This window comes from Callorhinus ursinus, unplaced genomic scaffold (genome assembly GCF_003265705.2).
Source record: "Callorhinus ursinus isolate GAN/ISIS: 27379988/994484 unplaced genomic scaffold, GSC_fseal_2.0 scaffold26, whole genome shotgun sequence".
Taxonomy (NCBI): domain Eukaryota; kingdom Metazoa; phylum Chordata; class Mammalia; order Carnivora; family Otariidae; genus Callorhinus; species Callorhinus ursinus.
The window spans coordinates 6,914,981-6,924,478 of NW_027397088.1; the positions used below are offsets into that span (position 1 = coordinate 6,914,981).

A 9,498-nucleotide genomic window follows, 5' to 3' on the forward strand; every position below is an offset into this window, starting at 1 on the left:
TGATAGGGATTAGACTGAATTTATAGATGGTTTGGGGTCAAATGGACATTTTGACAATATTAACTCTTCTGATGCATAATCAGAATATCATGAAATGTCTTTCTATTTATTTATGTCTTCCTCAGTTTCTTTCATAAAGCTTTTATAGTTTTCAATGTATAAATCTTTCACTTTCTTGGTTAAATTTATTCCTAAGCATTTTATTGTTTTTGATGCTATTGTAAATGGGATTGTTTTCTTCTTTTTCAGATGGCTCATTGTTATTATGTAGAAATGTAACTGATTTTTGTGTGTTGATTTGTTTTTTTAAATATTTTATTTATTTATTTATTTGAGAGAGAGAATGAGATAGAGAGAGCATGAGAGGGGGGAGGGTCAAAGGGAGAAGCAGACTTCCTGCTCAGCAGGGAGCCCAATGTGGGACTTGATCCCGGGACTCCAGGATCATGACCTGAGCTGAAGGCAGTCGCTTAACCAACTGAGCCACCCAGGCACCCTGTGTGTTGATTTGTAACCTGAAACTTTACCAAATTCACTTATTATTAAAAGGTGTGTGTGTGTGTGTGTGTGTGTAGTCTTTAAGATTTACTATATGCAAGATCATGTCATATGCAAACAGAAACAATTTTACTTCTTTTCTAATTTGAGTAAATTTTATATCTTTTTCTTGCCTAATTGCTCTGGCTATGAGTTCCAGTACTATGTTGAATACAAGTGGTGATAATAGGTGCCTTTGTATTGTTCCTGATCTTAGAGGAATAGCTTTCAACCTTTCACCATTAAGTATGATGTTAGCTGTGGGCTTGTCATATATGGCCTTTGTTATTATGTTCAGGTATGCTCCTTCTACACACACTTTGTTGAGAGTTTTATCATGAAATGACATTGAATTTTGTCAAATGCTTTTTCTGCATCTGAGATAACCATATGATTTTTATCTTTCATTGTATTAATGTGATGTATCACATTTATCGATTTGTGTATGCTGAACTACCTTTGCATCCTGGGCATAAATCCCACTTGCTTGTGGCATATAATCCTTTTAATGTGATGTTGAGTTAAATTTGCTAGCATTTTGTTAAGGATTTTTGCATCTATCTTCATCAGGGATATTGGCCTGTAGTTCTCTTTTTTTATAGTATCCTTATTTGACTCTGGTATTAGGGTAATGCTAGTCTTGTCAAATGAGTTTGGGAGTGCTCCTCTTCAATTTTTTAGAATAGTTTGGAAAGAATTGGTATCAGTTATTTTTTAAATGTTTTGTACAACTCACCAGTGAAGCTATCTGGTTCTGGAATTTTTTTTGGGGGGGTTTGATTACTGATTCAATCTTTATTGGTTATTGGTCTGTTGATATTTTCTATTACTCCATGATTCAGTCTTGGTAGGTTATATGTTTCTAGGAATTTATCCACTTCTTCTAGGTTGCTCAATATTTTTGGCATATAATTACTTATAGTAGTCTTTTATGATCCTTTATTTCTGTGGTATCAGTTGTAACATTTTTTTTCATGTACAATTTATTTATTTGAGTCCTTTCTCTTTTTTTCTTAGTAAGTCTAGCTAAAGGTTTGTCCATTTTTTTTCAAAAACAATTCTTAGTTTTGTTGATCTTTTCTGTTGCTTTTCTATTCTCTACTTCATTCATTTCTGTTCTGACTTTTGTTACCTCCTTCCTTCTGTTATATTTAGGCTTAGTTTGTTCTTTTTCTAGTTCTCTGAGGTATAAAGTTAGATTGTTTACTGGAAATCTTTCTTTTTCCTTAACATAGGGATTTATCACTATAAACTTCCCTCTTAGAACTGCTTTTGCTGCAACCCATAAGTTTTGGTGTTGACATTTGTGTACAACTCTTTTTATGGTCATATTTTTAAAATTTCTCTTGGATAAATACCTAGAAATAGAATTGCTGGTTCGCTGGATATACATGTGCTTAACATTAAGAGGAATTTCCAGATAGTCTGTTTTTTCCCCTAGAAGCTTTTACAGTTTTAGCTTTCACATTTAGGTCAATGATGCATTCCAAATAAATTTTGTATATGCTGTGAGGTATGAGTCAAGGTTCATTTTTCCCCCATGTGGATATCCAGTCATTCCAGCATCATTTGTTGAAAAGATTTTCTTTCTTCATTGAATTGCTTTGGTGCCTTGGTCAAAAATCAATTTATCATGTAAATGTGAGTCTATTTCCGGATTCTCTTATTTCATTCCATTTATCCATATTATTATCTTTACACCAATAACTTACTATAATTACATTGTAATCTTTAAAATTCAGGTACATAGATGTATATTCCAACTTTATTCTCCTCTTTCAAAGTTGTTTTGGATATTTTAGGTTCTTCACATTATCATATAAATTTTAGAATCAGCTTTTCAATTTATACAATGATGCCTGCTGGTATTTTTATTATAATTGGATTGAATCTATAGATCAATTTGAAGATAATTGATATTTCACAACGTTGAGACTTCTAATTAGCAATAATCGTGCCTCGGATAAACCTCATTGGCTACGATACTGCCACTGCGCAAAGCTAATGTTGAGACTTCTAAAACATGAACACTGTATATCTCTCCCTTGAGTCTTTAAAAATTTTCTCAGTTTTCAGTGTAGAAGTCTTGCACTATTTTATTAAATCTATATTTACTTTATGTTTAAATGTGATTATAAATAGAATTTTAAAATATTTGACTTTCCAAATTTTTGCTTCTAGTATCTAGGGGTGACCTTGTATCCCAGGACCTTGTTATATTTACTTATTAGATCTAGTAGATTTTATGCAGCGACCTTGGGATTTTGTAGGTAGAAGTCATGAATAAAGATATTTTTACTTCTTTCTTTTTCTCTAATAATAAAGATATTTTTACTTCTTTCTTTTTCCCTATCCATTTCTTCTAGGTTGCTCAATATTTTTGTGTGAATAAAGATATTTTTACTTTTCTTTTTCTCTAATAATCTCTATGCCTATTATTATTATTTTTTCCTCATTGCCCTGATTAGGACCTCTTGTACAATGTTGAGTAGAAGTAGTGAGAAAGAATATACTTACTTTGTTCCCAGTCATAACAGAGGAGACTTCAGTCTTTCTCCATAAAGTGTTATGTTCAATGTGAAATTTTTTTGGGTTGGGGGAAGTTCCCTACATTGTTGCTTTGCTTTTTTTAAAAAAATCTTTTGTATGTAATGTGCCTTTTCTCTTTAGCTGCTTTTAACATTTTTTCTCTTTATCACTAGTTATCTGCTGTGTGACTATAATGTGCTTTGTTGTGAGTTTCTTTGTTATCCTGCTTGAGATTTGTTGAGCAAATCTTTGTTGAATAAGCACACAGGAATTCAGTTTTTCATCCAACATTGAAAATTTTAAACCATTATTACTTCAAATACATTTTCTATCCTCTCTTTCTCCCCCACTTCCTGCTTTTTTTCCCCTGGTATTCTGTTATCTTTTAGATCACTTGATACTGTTTTATATGTCATCAAGGCTCTGTTCAATTTTCAGTCTTTCTTCTTTGTGTATATTTGTCTGAATAGGTTCTATTGACCTGTCTTCAATTGTTTAACCTATTGTCAAACAAATCTAGTGAATTTTGTATTTGTTTTAAATATAGCTTTTTGTTCTAGAATTTCCATTTAGTTATCTTAAAATATTCTCTAATTTTCTATTAAGATCCCCTATTTTTTCTTTTATTATGTATATGTTTTTGTAGAAATTTTTTCTTTTAATTTTTAAAAGTTTACTCATTTATTTATTTATCTGAGTTATCTCTATACCCAATGTGGGGCTTGAACTCATGACCCTGAGATCAAGAGTTGCATGCTCTTCCAACTGAGCCACACAGGCACTCCACTTTCTTAGAAGTCTTTGCCAGTACTTACATTATTATAATGTTCTTGTCATTGTTCATTGTTATAATCATCTCTGTCATTTCTGAGTCTGTCTATGTTGATTAATTTTTTTGCCTGGTTATGGGTCACATTTTCCTGCTTCTTTGCATGTCTAGTAAATTTTAGTTGTATGATGGTTGCTACATTTTTATAGATGCTGTATTTTTAAAAAAATTTTATTTAAATTCCAGTTAGTTAACATACAGTATGATATTAGTTTCAGGTGTACAATATAGTGATTCAACACTTCCATACAACACCTGGTGCTCATCACAAGTACACTCCTTAATTCTCATCACCTATTTAACTCCCCTCTACCTTGCTCCTGGTAACCATCAATTTGTTCTCTATAATTAAGAGTCTGTTTCTTGTTTTGCCCTTCCCCCCTTTTTTCCCTTTGCTCATTTGTTTTCTTTCTTAAATTCCACATGAGTGAAATCATATGGTATTTATCTTTCTCTGATTGACTTATTTCACTTAGCATAATACTTGCTAGCTCCATCCATGTCATTGCAAATAGCAAGATTTCACTCTTTTTTTGTAATTTTTTATTGTTATATTAATCACCATACATTATATCATTAGTTTTTGATGTAGTGTTCCATGATTCATTGTTTGTGCATAACACCCAGTGCTCCATGCAGAATCTGCCCTCTTTAATACCCATCACCAGGCTAACCCATCCCCCCAACCCCTCCCCTCTAGAACCCTCAATTTGTTTTTCAGAGTCCATCGTCTCTCATGGTTCGTCTCCCCCTCCAACTTACTCCCCTTCATTCTTCCCCTCCTGCTATCTTCTTTTTTTTATTCTTAACATATATTACATTATTTGTTTCAGAGGTACAGATGTGTGATTCAACAGTCTTGCACAATTCACAGCGCTCACCGTAGCACATACCCTCCCCAATGTCCATCACCGAACCACCCTATCCCTCCCACCCCCCACCACTCCAGCAACACTCAGTTTGTTTCCTGAGATTAAGAATTCCTCATATCAGTGAGGTCATATGATACATGTCTTTCTCTGATTGACTTATTTCACTCAGCATAACACCCTCCAGTTCCAACCACGTCATTGCAAATGGAAAGATCTCATTCCTTTTGATGGCTGCATAATATTCCATTGTGTATATATACCACTTCTTCTTTATCCATTCATCTGTCGATGGACATCTTGGCTCTTTCCACAGTTTGGCTATTGTGGACATTGCTGCTATAAACATTGGGGTGCACGTACCCCTTCGGATCCCTACATTTGTATCTTTGTGGTAAATACCCAGTAGTGCAATTGCTGGATCGTATGATAGCTCTATTTTCAACTGTTTGAGGAAACTCCATACTGTTTTCCAGAGTGGTTGCACCAGCTTGCATTCCCACCAAGAGTGTAGGAGGGTTCCCCTTTCTCCACATCCCCACCAACATCTGTCGTTTCCTGACTTGTTAATTTTAGCCATTCTGACTGGTGTGAGGTGGTATCTCATTGAGGTTTTGATTTGGATTTCCCTGAGGCCGAGCGACGTTGAGCACTTTTTCATGTGTCTGTTGGCCATTTGGATGTCTTCTTTGGAAAAATGTCTGTTCATGTCTTCTGCCCCTTTCTTGATTGGATTATTTGTTCTTTGGGTGTTGAGTTGGATAAGTTCTTTGTAGATTTTGGATACCAGCCCTTTATCTGATATGTCATTTGCAAATATCTTCTCCCATTCTGTTGGTTGTCTTTTGGTTTTGTGGACTGTTTCTTTTGCAGTGCAAAAGCTTTTTATCTTGATGAAATCCCAATAGTTCATTTTTGCCCTTGCTTCCCTTGCCTTTGGCGATATTTCTAGGAAGAAGTTGCTGCGGCTGAGGTCGAAGAGGTTGCTGCCTGTGTTCTCCTTTAGGATTTTGATGGACTCCTGTCTCACGTTTAGGCCTTTCAACCATTTGGAGTCTATTTTTGTGTGTGGTGTAAGGAAATGGTCCAGTTTCATTCCTCTGCATGTGGCTGTCCAATTTTCCCAACACCATTTGTTGAAGAGACTGTCTTTTTTCCATTGAATATTCTTTCCTGCTTTGTCGAAGATTAGTTGACCATAGAGTTGAGGGTCCATTTCTGGGCTCTCGATTCTGTTCCATTGATCTCTGTGTCTGTTTTTGTGCCAGTACCATACTGTCTTGATGATGACAGCTTTCTAATAGAGCTGGAAGTCCGGAATTATGATGCCCCCGGCTTTGCTTTTCTTTTTCAAGATTCCTCTGGCTATTCGGGGTCTCTTCTGGTTCCATACAAATTTTAGGATAATTTGTTCCATTTCTTTGAAAAAAAGTGGATGGTATTTTGATGGGGATTGCATTGAATGTGTAGATTGCTCTAGGTAGCATTGACATCTTCATAATGTTTGTTCTTCAAATCCATGAGCATGGAACGTTTTTCCATTTCTTTGTGTCTTCTTCAATTTCTTTCATGAGTGTTTTATAGTTTTCTGAGTACAGATCCTTTGCCTCTTTGGTTAAATTTATTCGTAGGTATCTTATGGTTTTGGGTGCAATTGTAAATGGGATCGACTCCTTGATTTGTCTCTCTTCTGTCTTGTTGTTGGTGTATAGGAATGCCACTGATTTCTGTGCATTGATTTTATAGCCTTCTACTTGACTGAATTGCTGTATGAGTTCCAGCAGTTTTGGGGTGGAGTCTTTTGGGTTTTCCAAAACAGTATCATATCTCTGCAAAGAGTGAGAGTTCGACTTCCTCTTTGCTGATTTGGATGCCTTTGATTTCTTTTTGTTGTCTGATTGCTGTGGCTAGGACTTCTAATACTATGTTGAATACCAGTGGTGATAGTGGACATCCCTGCCGCGTTCCTGACCTTAGGGGAAAAGCTGAGAGCTTTTCCCCATTGAGGATGATATCGCTGTAGGTTTTTCATAGACGGCTTTTATGATATTGAGGTATGTATCCTCTATCCCTATACTCTGAAGAGTTTTGATCAAGAAAGGATGCTGTACTTTGTCAAATGCTTTTTCTGCATCTATTGAGAGGATCATATGATTCTTGTTCTTTCTTTTGTTAATGTATTGTATCACGTTGTTTGATACATTGATTGATTTGCGGATGTTGAACCAACCTTGCAGCCCAGGGATAAATCCCACTTGGTCATGGTGAATAATCCTTTTAATGTACTGTTTAAAATACTATTAAAATTTAAAATACTATTAAAATTTAAAATTTAAAATACTATTGGCTAGTATTTTGGTGAGAATCTTTGCATCCATGTTCATCAAGGATATTGGTCTGTAATTCTCCTTTTTGATGGGGTCTTTGTCTGGTTTTGGGATCAAGGTAATGGACGAGTTTGGAAGTTTTCCTTCCATTTCTATTTTTTGGAACAGTTTCGGGAGAATAGGTATTAATTCTTCTTTAAATGTTTGGTGGAATTCCCCTGGGAAGCCATCTGGCCCTGGGCTTTTGTTTGTTGGGAGATTTTTGATGACTGCTTCAATTTCCTTAGTGGTTATAGGTCTGTTCAGATTTTCTATTTCTTCCTGGTTCAATTTTGGTAGTTGATACATCTCTAGGAATGCACCCATTTGTTCCAGGTTATCTAATTTGCTGGCATAGAGTTGCTCATAATATGTTCTTATAATTGTATTTCTTTGCTGTTGGTTGTGATCTCTCCTCTTTCATTCATGATTTTGTTGATTTGGGTCATTTCTCTTTTCTTTTTGATAAGTCTGGCCAGGGGTTTATCAATCTTGTTAAGTCTTCCAAAGAACCAGCTCCTAGTTTCGTTGATCTGTTCTACTGTTCTTTAGGTTTCTATTTCATTGATTTCTGTTCTGATCTTTATTATTTTTCTTCTCCTGCTGGGTTTAGGCTTTATTTGCTGTTTCTTCTCTAGCTCCTTTAGGTGTAGGGTTAGGATGTGTATTTGAGACCTTTTTTGTTTCTTGAGAAAGGCTTCAATTGCTATATACTTTCCTCTTAGGACTGCCTTTGCTGTATCCCAAAGATTTTGAACAGTTGTGTTTTCATTTTCATTGGTTTCCACGAATTTTTTTAATTCTTGTTTAATTTCCTGGTTGACCCATTCATTCTTTAGTAGGATGCTCTTTAGTCTCCATGTATTTGGGTTCTTTCCAACTTTGCTCTTGTGATTGAGTTCTAGTTTCAAAGCATTGTGGTCTGAAAATATGCGCGGAATAATCCCAATCTTTTGGTACCGGTGGAGACCTGATTTGTGACCTAGGATGTGATCAATTCTGGAGAATGTTCCATGGGCACTAGAGAAGAATGTGTATTCCGTTGCGTTGGGATAGAATGTTCTGAATATGTCTGTGAAGTCCATTTGGCCCAGTGTTTCATTTAAAGTCTTTATTTCCTTGTTGATCTTTTGCTTAGATGATCTGTCCATTTCAGTCAGGGGGGTGTTAAAGTCCCCCACTATTATTGTATTGTTGTCAATGTGTTTCTTTGCTTTTGTTATTAATTGCCTTATATAATTGGCTGCTCCCATGTTCGGGGCATAGATATTTACAATTGTTAGATCTTCTTGTTGGATAGACCCTTTAAGTAGGATATAGTGTCCTTCCTCATCTCTTATTACAGTCTTTGTTTTAAAATCTAGTTTGTCTGATATAAGGATTGCCACCCCAGCTTTCTTTTGGTGTCCATTAGCATGGTAAATGGTTTTCCACCCCCTCACTTTCAATCTGGGGGTGTCTTTGGGTCTAAAATGAGTCTCTTGCAGACAGCATATTGATGGGTCTTGTTTTTTAATCCAGTCTGATAGCCTGTGTCTTTTGATTGGGGCATTGAGCCCATTTACATTCAGGGTAACTATTGAAAGGTATGAATTTAGTGCCATTGTATTACCTGTAAGGTGACTGTTAACTGTCTGTTGTCTGTGTTCGTTTCTGCTCTTTGCTGCTTTTAGGTTCTCTCTTTGCTTAGAGGACCCCTCTCAATATTTCTTGGAGGGCTGGTTTCGTGTTTGCAAATTCCTTTAGTTTTTGTTTGTTCTGGAAGCTTTTTATCTCTCCTTCTATTTTCAGTGATAGCCTAGCTGGATATAGTATTCTTGGCTGCATATTTTTCTCGTTTAGTGCTCTGAAGATATCTTGCCAGTCCTTTCTGGCCTGCCACGTCTCTGTGGATAGGTCTGTTGCCAATCTAATGTTTCTACCATTGTAGGTTACATATCTCTTCTCCCGAGCTGCTTTCAGGATTTTCTCTTTGTCTCTGAGACTCGTAAGTTTTACTATTAGATGTCGGGGTGTTGACCTATTTTTATTGAATTTGAGAGGGGTTCTCTGTGCCTCCTGGATTTTAATGCCTGTTTCCTTCCTCACATTAGGGAAGTTTTCTGCTATAATTTGCTCCAATATACCTTCTGCCCCCCTCTCTCTCTCTTCTTCTTCTTCTGGGATCCCAATTATTCTAATGTTGTTTCGTCTTATCATATCACTTATCTCTCGAATTCTGCCCTCGTGATCCTGTAGTTGTTTCTCTCTCTTTTTCTCAGCCTCTTTATTTTCCATCATTTGGTCTTCTATATCGCTGATTCTCTCTTTTGCCTCATTTATCCTAGCAGTGAGTGCCTCCATTTTTGATTGCACCTCATCAATAGCC

General features: G+C 35.9%; 1 pseudogene; it reads right to left on the bottom strand.

Moving 5' to 3' along the window:
* Window positions 1-2,425: 2,425 nt before the first annotated feature.
* On the bottom strand, window positions 2,426-2,540 carry LOC112838418 (U4 spliceosomal RNA; annotated as a pseudogene).
* Between the last annotated feature and the right edge of the window lie 6,958 nt (window positions 2,541-9,498).